We start from the raw sequence: 15,529 nt of genomic DNA, 5'->3' as shown, positions 1-15,529 counted from the left end.
CTTCTGCAGAACGTAAAGACCTGACCCATTCATTTGAATCAGGTGTGCTGGAGCAGGGAAACATGGCAAACATGCAGGGCGGGGTGCCTTGAGGACCAGGATTGAGAAACAATTCTGTTGGTATACCTTCATCTGTCTTTTTCCATTTGAGATTGAATCTATTAGAGATTAATGTAAATTATCATGACAAGCTTTCAGTAACTTTCGCCGATATATCCTCAAGTACAGCAGCTTTAGCACTTGGATTTAGATTATATATCTCTGATTACTCTGAGCTAACTTCATTTCCTTCATCTAAACATCAGACATACAGACCATACAATCCATCTTTGAAGCACTCAGTCCTCAAAGAGCAGTACAGATACAGAATCCAAACAGTGGGTCTAAATAAACTGAAGAAAAGGTTACCAGAGATGAAAAAAATGGATAAAGATCAGATGAGAGAGGTGCACAAGGATAAATACGGTTGGAAAGCTTGACATTGAGGTACTGAGTAAAGACGATCTGGAAAAAAAAACATTGAAACAGTGAGTGTACATACACAAGAAGTAAAGATGAACAGTAAAAAGGTGAAGAACAATCAAAACATGCAGTTCATGCAGACAAAACCTTATCAAAACAAAACAAGGAACACCTGTGGAACATCAGAGTTTCTAAAAATAAGTAAGAATAACATTGAATGGGAACTCAATACTACAACAAACATAGTCCCATTAGTCACAAATTTATGCCAAAGTTTATACCAAAAGGCATACATTTGCGTCACTATTCAGATGACTTTGTGCAGAACTTATCTATGTTAATCATCCATCCATCCGATTTCGATATCTGCATATTCCAATTCAGGGTCACGGGGGAGCTGGAGCCTATCCCAGCTGTCATTGGGCAAGAGGCAGGGCCACATAGAGACAAACAGCCATCCACACTCACTCCGAGGGTCAATTTAGAATCATCAATCAAGCTAACATGCACGTTTTTTGTGGGCGGTGGGAGGAAGCCGGAGTAACTAGAGAGAACCAACGTATACACAAGGAGAGCATGCAAACTCCACACAAAAAGGCCCCAGCTGGGATTCAAACCAGGAATCCTCTTAGTCTGAGTCAGCGGTGCTTACCAGCCCCAAATCAAACCAGTCAATTAAAAAAAAAAATGACATCATATCTTAAATACATAAGGCCTGTATTGACCTGCAATTTTCTTTTTCTAAATTCGATCCAAATTTCTGTTATTATAACATCACCTCAGAAAGGCAGTTAACCATGTAATTACTCTGGATGCTGTCATGTTGTGCTCCAATGGTACTCTGGGGAGCCTTGAGGTAATTTTGGACCAGAGTGAACTTTAAATCACACATGAAACAAGTAAAGGACTGCCGTCCTTTAAGATTAACACTTTATCATGTAGATACACAAAATTGCTCCTCTGCATTTAACCCATCCAGGTTGGCACTTGTTGAACACACAGATGCACATGCACAGGGTCACACACTCATGGAGACGTATGCCATGTACACTGGAGCGGTGGGCAGCCATTCACAGTTAATGGGGAGCATGGGGGTACAGTGCCTTGCTCAAGGGCACCTCAGCCGTGGCAAGGAGGTGGCCTGACACCCCTCCAACTGTCAGTTCACCTATCTTTGAGCAGTGAGAGTGGGAATCGAACCAAACTAAAACAAAACTATGAGCCACGGCCGCCAATATATCTGCATTATATTGTCAAAAGTAGTGACATCTTGTCTCAGAGTGATCTGTATTAATATTCATCGCTCTGACACAAGATGTTCCTAACTTTGATGTGTGACAAGTTAGAGTTATGGCCTGAACATGAGAAAGGATCGAGAGCTTCTGTTACACTGCTGGAGTCACTTTGTTAACAAGCACCGGGATTCACATCTCCCATTAAATTCTCTTCAAATCCATTCTTGTGATTAAACATTTTGATCCTGATGGGAGTGGTCTCTTCCAGGCTAATAATGTTCCCATCAGCAGAGCATCAGAGGTCAATGAATCGTTTATTGAGTTTTAAAATAGCACCAAAAATCTTTGGAGAAAATGGAGTTTGATTGTCCCAGTGCAGTTTGACAGACTTTGCTCTGGTAGTATGAAGTAGACAAACTCCATAAAAAGTGTTAGTTTTCCCTTAAATTTGTCACTCTCATGTACACTTACGTGTAAATTCAAATAAAACTCTATTAGTATAACAACGCTGAACAAACACATTTGCTTTCACTAAACCACAGAAAACTATAAAAGGTTGTGAACGCTGTTAATCTAGTGAACACAGAGCATTAAGATGGAACTTAAATATCTTGTGGGCGTCCTTCAAGTTTGATGGTGCAGAGGATGCTGGATGTTTCAAACTTCTAGGACTCGCCATTTACAAATTTTGAATTTGAAGATATATTATGTAATTTGTGTCATAATTTTCCAAAATACCAATTAAAGCACATGTTTATATGTCTTAGTTAAATTAAAGTAGAGATAAGAAGAAGATCTATTTGAGTCAAAGAAATTTGTGTCAGTGAAAACACTTATTTTTTCATCGTTTAGTTGTCTGTATTTTGTAGTCACACAAAGTGACCAGTAGATGGAGCACATGTCTTCAAATTCATCGTTGAGGACTTCATTTGAGACGTTAATGGACCGCTGACTTATCTTTATGCCTCAAAAACCAGCATGGTGGTATGGAAAGATTCATCTTAGGAGTGAAATGGCATGAAGATCAGATATTGATCCAAGATATTTTGAATTTGAGGTTTTCGCTTATCCTCTCGCAGGCTGAACTTTTAAGGAGTGATCTTGTGCTTTGCAAAGAATTACTGATTTGAACAAATTCTAAGTCCTCTGAGACACTGTCCGGGATATTCACCAGTATATTGCTAAAGGTTCTAACTGTTTGAATAAAGGCAATTGGATTTTTTCTACTGGATCTTGAAGATGTTTCACCTTCAGTTGTGATGAACCAAACAAGCCTTTTTAGATGAGAGATGAAACATCTTCAGGAACCAAGAGATAAAGTCTCGTTACATTTTATGAAACTCTTAGGACGACCATGACATATTTTGCTAGAAACTTTTATTTCAGTAGACTTTCATGTAAATTACTACGATTTATAGGTACAGCTTCGTTAAGTTTTAGTAGCGGGCAGATGTGGAAGAAGTTAAAAAAAAAAACACATCTGAACTACATATATGAGAATATGAAAATATTGTAAAGTATTATGGTAGAAGTACTGGTTTAGCCCCTCTGACTGATAAAATTACATTTATTTTTGTGTAGCAGATGTTTCTAGCCAAAACAACATCAAATTCAAGTAGAAAAACTGCTATAAGTATTAGGTGCAATTCATATATCTAAAAGACAGAGTATAAGAAGCAGAGGTGAGCTTGAGTTATGCCTGATTGTGTGTTGGAGCGTTTAGGAGGGGAGGTGTTCTCAGAAGAGTTGAGTCTTGAAGAAGAAGAAGGACACCACTCCTCTAATAGCTGCTCTGATATTAGATATGAATCATTAGATGATTAATATTGGAGCGTGTCAACAGCTCTCTGACTCCTGTCCATAGATGTGGGGGGATTCTGTTGGCATAGGTGTTGTAGCAACTGTCCAAACACTGATCATGCTGTGATCACAGATGGAAAGACTTAAATGAATTCTAATGATGTGGCTAGAATATCAGTCTGGGTAATTAACTAAATTAATCTGGTACATTTATTTAACAGTGATCTTGTGGAACAATCAAGAGAAAAGTGGATCTGGTTGTGTTTTTTAATGATGACAAGCCAAACAGAGAAAAGGGGCTTTCATCGTATGTGGATTTAGCCACAGGAGAGTGGGTATAAAACAGCCTGCTGATGTGCTGTATTTTACAGGTTTTCTTCAGCAGCCATGCCTCTGTAATATGTGCAGAATGTGGCTGTGTAATTTCCTGATGATAAATGCATGAGCCTTTTCTCAGGAAAAAGCATCTGCCAAATGAAAAAACATAAACATAACATGTCGGCTAGAAGGCTGCATGTTGTTTTTTACAATAAGAGTGCCATCACAGAGCTGTAATTACCCTTACTAAGAGCTTTGATACCACACTGCTACCTGCACCATCAAAGGTGACTGACTATTGAATTTATTGCTGAAAACAGTCATTTTTATTTTAGGAATGGATTCATAACAACGAAAATAAATTGAAAGTTGATGAGGCAAACATGAAACATTTTGAGTTCATTTGAGTGCAGAAAGTAGAATGTTAGTAAACTATAAGTGCATGAAAATGAGACATCCCAAATTCCTAAATGGATGGAATTTAAAAACCAGGTTAGGCCTTGCACATTTCAGCAAGACAATGCTAAAACGCATACTGTGCACTTTGATATGACTGCTCCTCATGGCAAGATTAAATATATATGCAAGGGATCAAGGCCTTGCCTTAAAAAAAATCTGATTGTAAACCCTACTGTGAGTCCACCAACTCTCAGAACCCAGTAACACGAGACAGCATTTGGGGACATGTTTTGTGCTTTTCTAATTCAGTGTGTAAAAGTGGAACAGCTGGCTCAGGTCCAACACAGGACAAAAGCTCAGATAAAAAAAAAAAGCCTGCAATTACAGGCTGGGTTCAGTCTGATTGCCGTCGAGGATCTAAAAAGAATGACCTCTTGTTCTGTGCATTACAAATGATGCAATTTTCTCCAGGAGAAAGTAATTTTCCTCCCATTTTAAACATCTCAAACCTTCCTAGGAGTCATTGATGTGATTAAGGGAGCCCATTTTAGCCAAAAACAGCAACACTGACCCTCACGAATGATGTTTGAAAGTATGATAGATGACTAAGAATCTTCCCATACTTTTCATTTTCTATTTTCATTTTGTTTAAAAAGACAAAGTATCATAAAGCCTGTGAGACAAATATTTGCGAACCCTTTAAGAGGTCATAGCAGCACTGCAAATTACATGCAGAAACACAAAGTGGCTGTGACAGAAAACACCTATCTATGTATATATCTGCCGCTCCCCTTACACTGTAGGGACTTCCATAGCAATAGTGAGTTCTGTATTTAGCCCCCTACACACATAAACAACACAAAGGGGTCCTCATCAGTAACGTGCACATAATCCCACACGAACACACCCACACTGTGGAGAATGTTTGGACTCTAATTACGAAAAAAACAGTGACACCGCGAAAACAAACTCCGCTCGTTGCTTCCTACACCCACACAGCCATCAATGCAGTTTCAATGTCCTTTGAAATCTTCAAGGCAGCAGCATGGAGCTCCTGCAGATAATGAAGTTCCACCGGCCAGTTTGTACTGATCCCAGTCCCCGCAGGGAGTCACGGCACTCTCATGAGTAGGAGCCATGGAAGTCTATTAACTGCTAACTCACTCTTTCTTCCTGCCTCTCCCTGTTTCAGCTCTGATTAGAGATAAAAAGAGAAAATAGCAATGAGTCAAGGACATTGAACCATCTGCGTAATGAAGATCTGTGTGTGCAGGCTGAGAAAAAATCACCTGATGCTTTTGCCTCATGAGTAAACTCTTGTCGGCCTTTCTCTAAACTTTTCCACTCGCCTATTAAACGCAAAATGCTAAACTATGAAATAATACCACACCCATTTGATTTTACTGGTCAATAGTTTCAGCACAGTTTTTGGTTTCCTTGGAACTAAAAATACACAACTCGATCTGGGATCTTCCTGGAAGAAATGATTGGTCCGACCTCCCAATGTCGTTGTAAGTTGGCTCAGCTACATGGAACTAAAGCCCCGCTGTTCTCAGGCTGCTTCACACCAGGACACTACGCTGGGTCAAAGTGGTGTATGGGTGTGTTTTTTGGACTGAAGAGGAGCAGAGGAAGGAGCCCAGGTAAAGGCTGGGTAATGCGTTCCAAGGGGTGCACAGCTGCCAAAAGAGTCACAGAACTAATGAAAGACATATGTGGCAAGATGTTAAAGGGCATATCCGTTTCCCAGAACCCACACTCATGCATGCAAACATATCCAAAACACCTTTTAAAGCAGCATCCTACTCTGCAGGATGTCTTCCACCAACACTGGTTCTCCAATAAGTTTATTTTAGAGAAGATCTACTGCTTTTGGCCGTCTGTTCATATTAATGGAGTATCTTTTGTCTCTTAGATGTAATGCTAACCTCTTCCTGTATGAAACCCTCATCTACACTGTACTGTAACTGTGTTACGATGTGAAGAGTTTCCAAGCAAATAGAAATGCTCGAAAAGCTAGGCAGCAAGTGGAGACGAAACAACAAACAGTGGTTAATGAATCGGACTACTATCCTTATCGCTGCGTACGGCTGCATTTTTGAAAGCAGGCACATAAACAAACAACCTCCCGGACGGAAACAACAGGCCTTTGACCCGAACGGCATTCCATGTCTATCAACATTTGAAACAGTGCACTGCGCTAATTGAGTGATGAGGTCCAACTCAGCTGTGAGAAGAGTCAGCCCCAGAGAGCTGGACAAAAGGAGTTGGCTGTTTTACAACTGTGTTTCCAAAAAGTGCTGGACCACTGGGTATGATGAAAATAACACACAACATAAAGATTTAATAACTGACAATACTACAAAGAAAACATAAATGCTGTTTCAGTAAAGGTGAAGAAGTGAGGAGAGGCTCAGGAGTCCCGTTGTTGTAGTGAAATACTGTATTTTTCCATTATTTCTTCGGATAGGATTTCAGCTGCTCACCAGTTTGGGATATGCTTTGTTGTATCTTTTTTTTAAATCATTTATAATGTACCAGATGTTTTCAATAGATGTCATGTCTGGGCTACATGAAGGTCAGTTTAATACAAGTTTAGTCTTATGGGAAGCCGTGTTGTTTTTATCACAAACAAGTGGTTTGTTCATACCCTAAACATGACCAATAAAAGCACCCTATAAAAGTACCACCCCCAGAAGTGAGAAATACAACCTATATGAGTGTTTCTGCGTCAGAACAGATGTTTAGGAGATGTCATTCTCAAGTCTTTCATTCATGAAACAAAAGTCCTATAAGGAGGAAAGAGGGAGGTGTTGGATGGCATAGTTATGAGCAGCAGTTACAACCGCGCACCTTTGCAATGCATGCTTTAGATGCATTGCAGTCTACGGGCCTGAAGCTTGCAGCCGTTCGGCACTGGTTTACAGCATCATCCGTTGTGTGATTTAGATACAGTCAAAATCCCCAGATCCTTTGCATTTTTACACTTACAAAAAATTTTCTTGAATTGCTGAACTAAAATCCCACAAAATGATTTAGAGAGTGGTGAACACATCATTATCTGTAGATGTTCTCTGGGAGGCTCTTTATATACTGAGTAGTGTTGCAGACCTGCTGACTGTTGACCTAAGGAGATATGAAGTGATCCAGAAGGTGTTTATTTTAAGCAAACTTTCTGATCTTTTGTTGAAATTTCTCTGGTTGATATATTGTCTTTGTAGTATTTTCAGATTTAAAAAAAGAAAAAACACATTTTCAAATCATTACATTCAGTTTTCATTTATATTTCATATACCATTCCCCTTTACTTTTTTTCTGCAAAAGGTTTTATGTACATAGTTTGTTAAGATTCAAGTCCTATTTCTCTGACAGGCTTTGTCCCTTACATTTTATTCAATATCTTTTTAACCCTGCCCTGTTGTTCTTTCCCATGCTGTCCCATGCTCCTCACTAAGTCCATCATCTCCTTCTAGCCCTCTCAAACTTTTCTTCTTAGTTGGCACCAAAACCTGAGGCTGCACAGAGGCATCTGTACAAGTGTCCCTGTCCTGGCAACCAGGGCCCCACTGACAAGAATGCATCTATTATCTGGCTCTACTTTGCCAAGAGTGGATGAGTAAGAGCGGTCTGCAGAAACAGCTGTTCAGGGAGTGATCAAAAGAAAGAGAGGACTTCTTTGATTACTACCTCTTTGTTCACCTTCCACTCAAACTTATATATTCACTGAAGCAGCTTTCTGAGCCGGCTGCAAGCCAAGGGAACTCACAAGGCAATATTTGCATCTATTTGTATTCTAAAACCATCTGTAGCAGCAAAGTTCCACTGAGACAGATTTTATCTACAATATTTGCAAATATATTAACATCCAACAGTTCATCTTGACCTCCCACAACCTTTTATCACAATCTGTTTAGGTGCTTATCACTGAGGAGTGAATATGCAGCATTGGAGACAACTAAACTCTCCTTGAGACTTTGGGTTGCGATGCCCTCTCACAGGATTCTGACAGGAAGCTCCACCCTGATCCATGTTTGTTTTGGCTCAGAACAAAACACATGGAAGACGAGATTACACGATTCCCTTCAATCTGCCGGTCCTCTCGACAACATCTACAGGCAGGATGCCACCGGAGTTCATCTCACATTGGGTAACTCAGCAGTGGGTGTGTAAGAAGAAAGATCTGTCACGTACCCTGGGAGAGGGAGCCTAAATGAGGTCTTTAAGTTTCAGTATAGTACATAAAAAGTGCAGAAGCTAAATTGCCATGAAATTAGTCTTCGTTTTAAAAATTCAAATGTGCAACACGTTTAAATCTTAAGCAAGTTTTTGTTGAACTCCGAACTATAAAAAGTTTAATTCTGAATTGTTTGCACTGCTGCAACAACAAGAGGCAGACGTTTTTTCATTTGCCTTTATTGGAGACCTTTTTTTGTTGAGGAAACTCACAGAAAAGTCTTGTGTAACACATCCACCTACTCATTTGGTGGGCTTGTTAACACAGCAAAGAAAGCTGTCATTTTTCAAGGCATGCCTGAGCACGGCGGATGTTGGGAGTTCCCGTCCTACCTCTGTTTATTCCACACAAACTCACAATGGTTTCTCATCTCCATCTCCAACCTAAAGACGTTTACATTCCCATAAAGTTTAAGAACTCAAATCAAATGTTACAGAGGGAGCAGGTCATAGTGTTTGAATGATTTTCAAAGCATCGAATTGTATTTTCTTTCTGTTGCATTTTACAAATTTACCCACCTTTTGTGATTCTATTTTGAAATATGTAGTGTAAAATCTAAATCTAAAACATACGTCCATATATTGAATCAGCTGTGGTTGTCTCAGGTGCCACACTGTGCTGTTACCACCCACAGTGTTTGCAGGCCACATTGTGAGGGACCAGTCCCTACCCACACAGGCCTCTCTGTATTTGCCTTGTTGTTGAGTCCCTCCCAGTGTCCCACACTAATGAATGGACATTTAATGATCTGAGAGGTCTATTCAGCTGAGTAGAAAATGTGCAGGTCTACAGAGTACAGCTCCACTTGTTGTAGACAACAAAGGGTCAAGCATGTTATTCACACACACTGCAGAGAGGGGTGGAGTGGATTCACACACTGGCACTGAATATTTAATAAGAATAAAGGGTCATATACACCTGTTTTTCTAATGTATTACACAGGTAAACAGGATCCAAAGTAGACTCTTACTCCTTTGTCAGTCACCTGAACACGCATTTACTGCAGTAGTCTCACCGCCAATTGAATCTGAACCAGCACCCAGTCTCAGCCCACTCATATCAAAGGACATGGACTGCAGGCTGCCGAGAACCAGCACATATGTGTGCAATAAAGAAAAATAACATCCTTTAATGTTTCAACATTCATCTGTAGGTCATGGAAGTCATAAACAAAACGGCACCACGTGGTTAGTGATCATCCCCAGCGAACAGCCGATCAAAAGACGACAGGAGAAAAAAAATCTTTAGTGTTTATAGTGCGTCGAAAGGATAACCAGTGAAGCTGGGGTCAGGAAACCAGGCAGCCTCGATGCTGCACAGACAGGAAGGAGGCTTTATGAGGAGCACTGTAAATCATAGCAACTCACTTTACCAAAGCTGAGAGAGCAAGCGATGTGGTATCAAAGTAGTGTTGTTTGTGCTGCTGAGATTTACTGCATTTACCTTCCAGATTGTGTCATCACTCAGTGGTCTGTCCACAGAATTACATTAGGCTTGGTTCCAGCACCATGCATCAGATTTAATGCCCTATATATCCACCTATTATCCTGGGTGAAGAATGGTGAGACTGTAAACAACCTGATTATATAAATATAAAGAAGAATATAATCATCCAACTTTCAGGGACAATTGTTAACTAATAATCCCTATGAAGTCATGATACATTACATATTATGCATCAAGCATGGACACTGTGCCCATAAAGATAACACAGTACTTTCTGATGGAAGAGATTGTTCAGTTTCTGGAGACAGGTAGCTGCTCCTTTAGTAAACATTGCAGACAAGTGATGGTGTGGGCTTCACAGGGTTGTTAAAGATTGAGTTAATGTGTTTGTCTTAACCAAGTTGAAATGTTCTCTTGACCTTTTTGAAGCAACTTAATGGTCAATCTTAGTGTAGTAGGAGGGGGAAACTTAATGAGAGTTGTCAAGCTGTCCAGAAATATCATAAACGTACAACTTTGGACCTTTGTGCGGTAGTTGCTTCTCTACGCTTCAGGGTGAGAGCTGATGCCCAAGGTTATCAGTCCCCTGGGCTTGGAGCCAGACCAAACCTGGCCGGCTTCTTTCAAACATTTCTTTCTGTACCTATAACTCCTCCACACAGAATTGTTCATTCAAACAAACATGTCTGTAGCAGCAGGGAAAGGAATGCTACATGGAGTGACTCCCTTTTAATAATTAAACACTTCTTAGAGTGTGCAATTGCTCAGCAAGTGCGGTAATTTCATGTTTCCCTTCATAGTCAATCATTTACTCCATCACGCATTCCTTTAACTACCCATCAAGACGGTTGAAAAAAGCTTTGGAAAAAGTATTCATTATAGTATTTTTTTTCTGTCAATGACTCTTCATACTTCTTCTGAGTGTCTTCCAAACTGGCTGTGGGCAACAGAAAGAATAAATGACACAGCTCAACACACTTTTTATTATGAATTACATTTAAAAAGGACCAATTACCTCCAGTCTCTGCAAAAATGATCTCATACTTTAAATAAGTTTTACTGAACTTTCGGGCATAACAGTGATTAGCTTGAGCCAAACGTCTAAAATGAACAGTTTGACCATTTTTAACACAGTTTTTTATCGACCTGCAACAAAATCTAAGAAAACTCATGGGATTATGGCTTTCATCAGTTTCATTATCAATGTTTAGTTTGTCTTGGGCACCAAAATTTGTCAGATAAAGGATCCAAAGTTACTTGGTTATAGTCAGGAGTAGACCATGGTTTGACCTCAAGTACCAGCCTTTTACAACCGTATAAAGCTGATGTCATGACAGAATTTTAAATAGCTATGTTGCAGATTGCATTTTGACAATAACGACTGTATAATTTCTGTGTTTTAATCACACTGTTCCCCACACAGATACAGCTTAAGTTTAAGTGGCTTCATCAACATGCTTCTTCATCCCCTCCACTTGAAATTCCTTATTTTTGCACTGCACTCTCGCCTGCAAATGGTTAGAATTAGGAATTAACTGTACATGCTTAGGGTTAAACTTGATGAAAATGGTTTGCTAAATGTTTAACAAAATACATGGTTAGACAATTACAAAACTCTACAAGGTTATGGCTAACCCATTTTTCTATTTATGTGTCCCGATACGGAGCATGTCTCGTACTCCAGCTGAGAAATACGTTACCTTTTCACAATTTACATGGTTTGTGACACTACATTTTTAGACAAATGTATGTGTTACATATTTTCTGGTGGGTCTGGGCTGACCATACAGATTACACATAAAGTGACATGAGTTTTGAGTGAGACAGTTTTTTGTTTTTTTCTGGCTCAAGAACATACAGATTATATATCCATGCTTTGCAGAAACATAAAGCATACACATTTTATTGAGTGTTTTCTGAGATAAAGATCTGTCTGTATCTATAGGATTACTGTAGAATGTAGCCGGTGGATATTTAGCTGGGTTTATCTTATTGTAAGGACTGAAATGACAGTTAACAGCTAACCTGGGGTTCTCTGGAGGTAACAAGATTTACAAGCCTCAGCAACTCTAAAACCAAGGGGAAAAAAACAGATTTCTCATTTGTCCTCCTAGTTTCTTTCTGTAAATGTAATATTGTCCCCAGTACCAGGGGCGGGAACATCCAGTTTGATCTGGCTTTGATGAAGATTGAATGTTAGCTTTATTTTGATACCACGAGGGTTTAGTCAGACTTTGGAATTGCAGAGAAATGCTTACTTATTTGGGGCATGCCATTTTTAGCAGAACCCCAGAAAGACTCCTGGGGCTGAACAAGTGGGTTTTTTTTGTTGTTGTTGTTTTACAGTTGGGAAAAGATACAAGCAAAAATGCATAATCTCAACCTGGCCCTTTAACAGAAAGAAGATAACCTGTGTTCTATGCCCACAGAGTTGTAGTAACAACATGAGTTTGTGTAACAGCTATTTTGTTTCCACAACATGTCTTGCTATCTCACATCAGTCCATTTGAAAGTTAAGCTGAAAAACAGGTGCCACGGGACAGTGTGAGGGTGTTTGCAGCCACGCCCTCTTCCTCAGGCTATGCATTCCTTCACTTAAGACAGGTTTTGGAATGGCGCCGCACTAGTGGCAGCCTGCTGCTGTAGCTCGGGAAATATTGTGTCTGTCTCTACATCTTCTTTGGATTTTCTAATGAGATTTTTTCTGTGAGAACATTTTTAATGCTAGTTTGGATGCTGTACTGCTGGAATGATTTCTACTGGTAACTCTGGCACATCTGCTTTTACACATAACCATGGCAACAGGAGAGTTGTTTACATGCTGGAGATATTGATTGAGCTTTCCAAAGCCTGTAATAAGAGACCAAAAATACAGGTGAACTGAGGAAGAGACGTCAAGGATGTAGAGCTGGAACAAACTGGAGAGAAAGGAGGAAGAAATTTTAAATCAATTCTTCCCTCGATCATCACAGAAGTGTCAGATCACTGGTAGATGGAATGGACGAACTTGGAGCCCTGATGAGACAGCAGAAATATCAGGAAGGCAATATTATTTTTTTCATTGAGACTTGTCTGCAGGAACAACTAAAACCCCTCTTGACTCAGTTTTCAGACTATACAGGCAGACAAAGACAGTGATGTAACAGTAAAGGAAGAGGACTGTTAATAACAGATGGTGTAATCCTGGACATGTCACAGAGAAGGATACACCTCTACATCTGGGATATTGATCTGTTGGCTATGAGTTCCTATCCATGTTATCTACTGAGAGAGCTTCACTTGTGTTACCTCTCAACACTGTGTGTGACATCATCAGCTACAAAATCAATAATCCTTTCGAAATGTTTGGCAGCGAGTTTCTATTTTATTTAGTTATCTGTCTATAAAAATAGCATCTCTTTACCTACAATTTTTACTGCAACAATATAATTTCATTTGGGGCTTAATAAAGTGTTATTGAATTGAACTGAATTGAAGTAAACTGAAATTAATTCAATTGAATTTAATCAAGAGCAAACCGAAGACCTGGAATACGCAATGGCCTTGCATGGGTTCAGAACCCCCCATTTTACTTCCTTTCTGCCACTAACACACATATATACAATAAACATCTAAAATACACACAATGCCAAAATACAGCCCACACAGGCAGATTGACAAATGTTAACAGGCCCAGTATATTTGCAAGACAATCCTCAACCTCCCCACTCCCACACCTCAGCATTTGACAGATTGAACCCAAATGTTCAGCCTACTTGTACCATATGCATGTTGTATTTAAGATAAACATACTGTGGTTCTGCAGTGGCTGAAATGTCAGTTTTTACAGCAGGATGAATCTCCAGATTTGTTTGAAACTCACTCAAACACTCGATTCACCGGAGGTGTTTTGAGAATGGAATAATGCACCACTGCAACACATTGCATTACTGTGAATTATATCTCCCTTCACATGAAATCTGCCCAGTGGATTAGCCACTTTGCTTGCTTGTGAAAATTTGCTAAGAGAGATATGGAAAACGTGACTGTGCTCTTGTAATAGACTGAATGGAGTCACACTGTCTGGAAACTAAGAGCCAAGCTAAGAGCACAAGATTTTGAAAAAAAAATACATTACTAGATTTTTCTCATGCATTGTTTATATCTTCTTCTAAAATTAGATTATACTTTTTTGCCATATAGTTCAAATTACGACAAGAAAGTATTGAATTTCTTTTGTCTCCTCAGGGTGTGCAAAAATTCATTCGATATTCTGCGAAGGCTCAGCTAAAGAAACAAATTAGCTGTCACCACAGTAGCACAAAATACACTGCTATAAACCTGCTTATTTGTGCATAAAGACAGTATGCATAGGTTTCTGTGGTTCATTTCTGGTTGAAATTAGTTGACAGGACAAAATGGAGCATGTTCGATTTCTGCAAAAACTCATTTTAGCCCAGCAATAGTCCTGGCTGGAGTATAAACAGACCACACTGTCTTCCACATACACTACTAACCCTCAGAACATACTGGCTTCATAGCAACTGCTCCATGGTAACGGGCAGCTTGGCCGTCGCCGGGCAGCAAGGACTCGGATTGAGAGCGTGCTGTGTTTCTTATCCAACCAATGTCCCTGTCTGTATGTCAGGTTCACCAGTCTCGCTAATGCTGATTAATATTCATTGAAATTCAACACAAGGCCTCCATGTAGTTATTTTCAGGCAGCTGTTTCTTTTTTGGGCTGTTATTTTCATGCTCAAAAAGACTGCATTGTGTAGCTCTCAGATTGGTATGTTCAGTCTGTTCCAAGTATTTATTGTAGAAGCACCATCAAACACGTACAGTAACAAGTCAGGCAGATTACGAGTAATGGGACCATTATGGGCCATACTGATGCACTCAGACTATACATTTGCTCTGATCGCTCAGCAGCATTCCTACAATAGCCAGTCCATTTTTATTATCACACATTCACATCAGAAACTCCACAAAGCATCCACTCACCCCCTCTATCCCATCAGCCCTCAGCACTATTTCAAAGGATGCCCTCAGAGGACTCTGCGGAGCCATTCAGGATATACGACAAACCACAAAGAAGCAGGAAAACATGAAAACGTTTCAAGTATGTCAGCTCAATCTGCCCAATTAAACAGATATTACGAGACAGAGGGACAAACTTGGGAATTATGAGAAGTGGGGGGGAGTTGAAAATTGAGTTTTGGGGGTTTTTGTTCTGGGGAAGGGTTGGTGGTCACATTGATTAGGTAAAAACACAGGAAACTGGGAGATAAAGTGCAAATTACACTCCATGTATGTTGCGTGGGCTTAGAGTTTTAGTGCAGGGGAACTCTGAACTGCATTTGGATCTTTGTCTGCAGCCTGGCGTTGGCTTACCGTTGGGTGTGGGATATATACATTTAGGCCTGAACTGTCTTTTTTTTTTCTCCACTGTAACTCAGGGCCAGGACTGGGAGTGAACTCATTCAGATTGTGCTGAAAGTTATTAGATACAGGTTTTCAAAAGAGGTTTTTCACCTTTTGCAAAAGCGTATCTGTTTTGGCCCATATACAGCTGATCGGTAACATCTTGTCACACGTTAAAAGAGTAGATCTGAGACCCAAATTGATTAAGGATCAGGTGCTCTGGAGACCTTCC

The sequence above is a fragment of the Leuresthes tenuis genome, unplaced genomic scaffold, assembly GCF_036924035.1.
Source record: "Leuresthes tenuis unplaced genomic scaffold, fLeuTen1.0.hap1 SCAF_20, whole genome shotgun sequence".
NCBI classification, from domain to species: Eukaryota; Metazoa; Chordata; class Actinopteri; order Atheriniformes; family Atherinopsidae; genus Leuresthes; species Leuresthes tenuis.
This window is presented reverse-complemented; position numbering follows the sequence as displayed.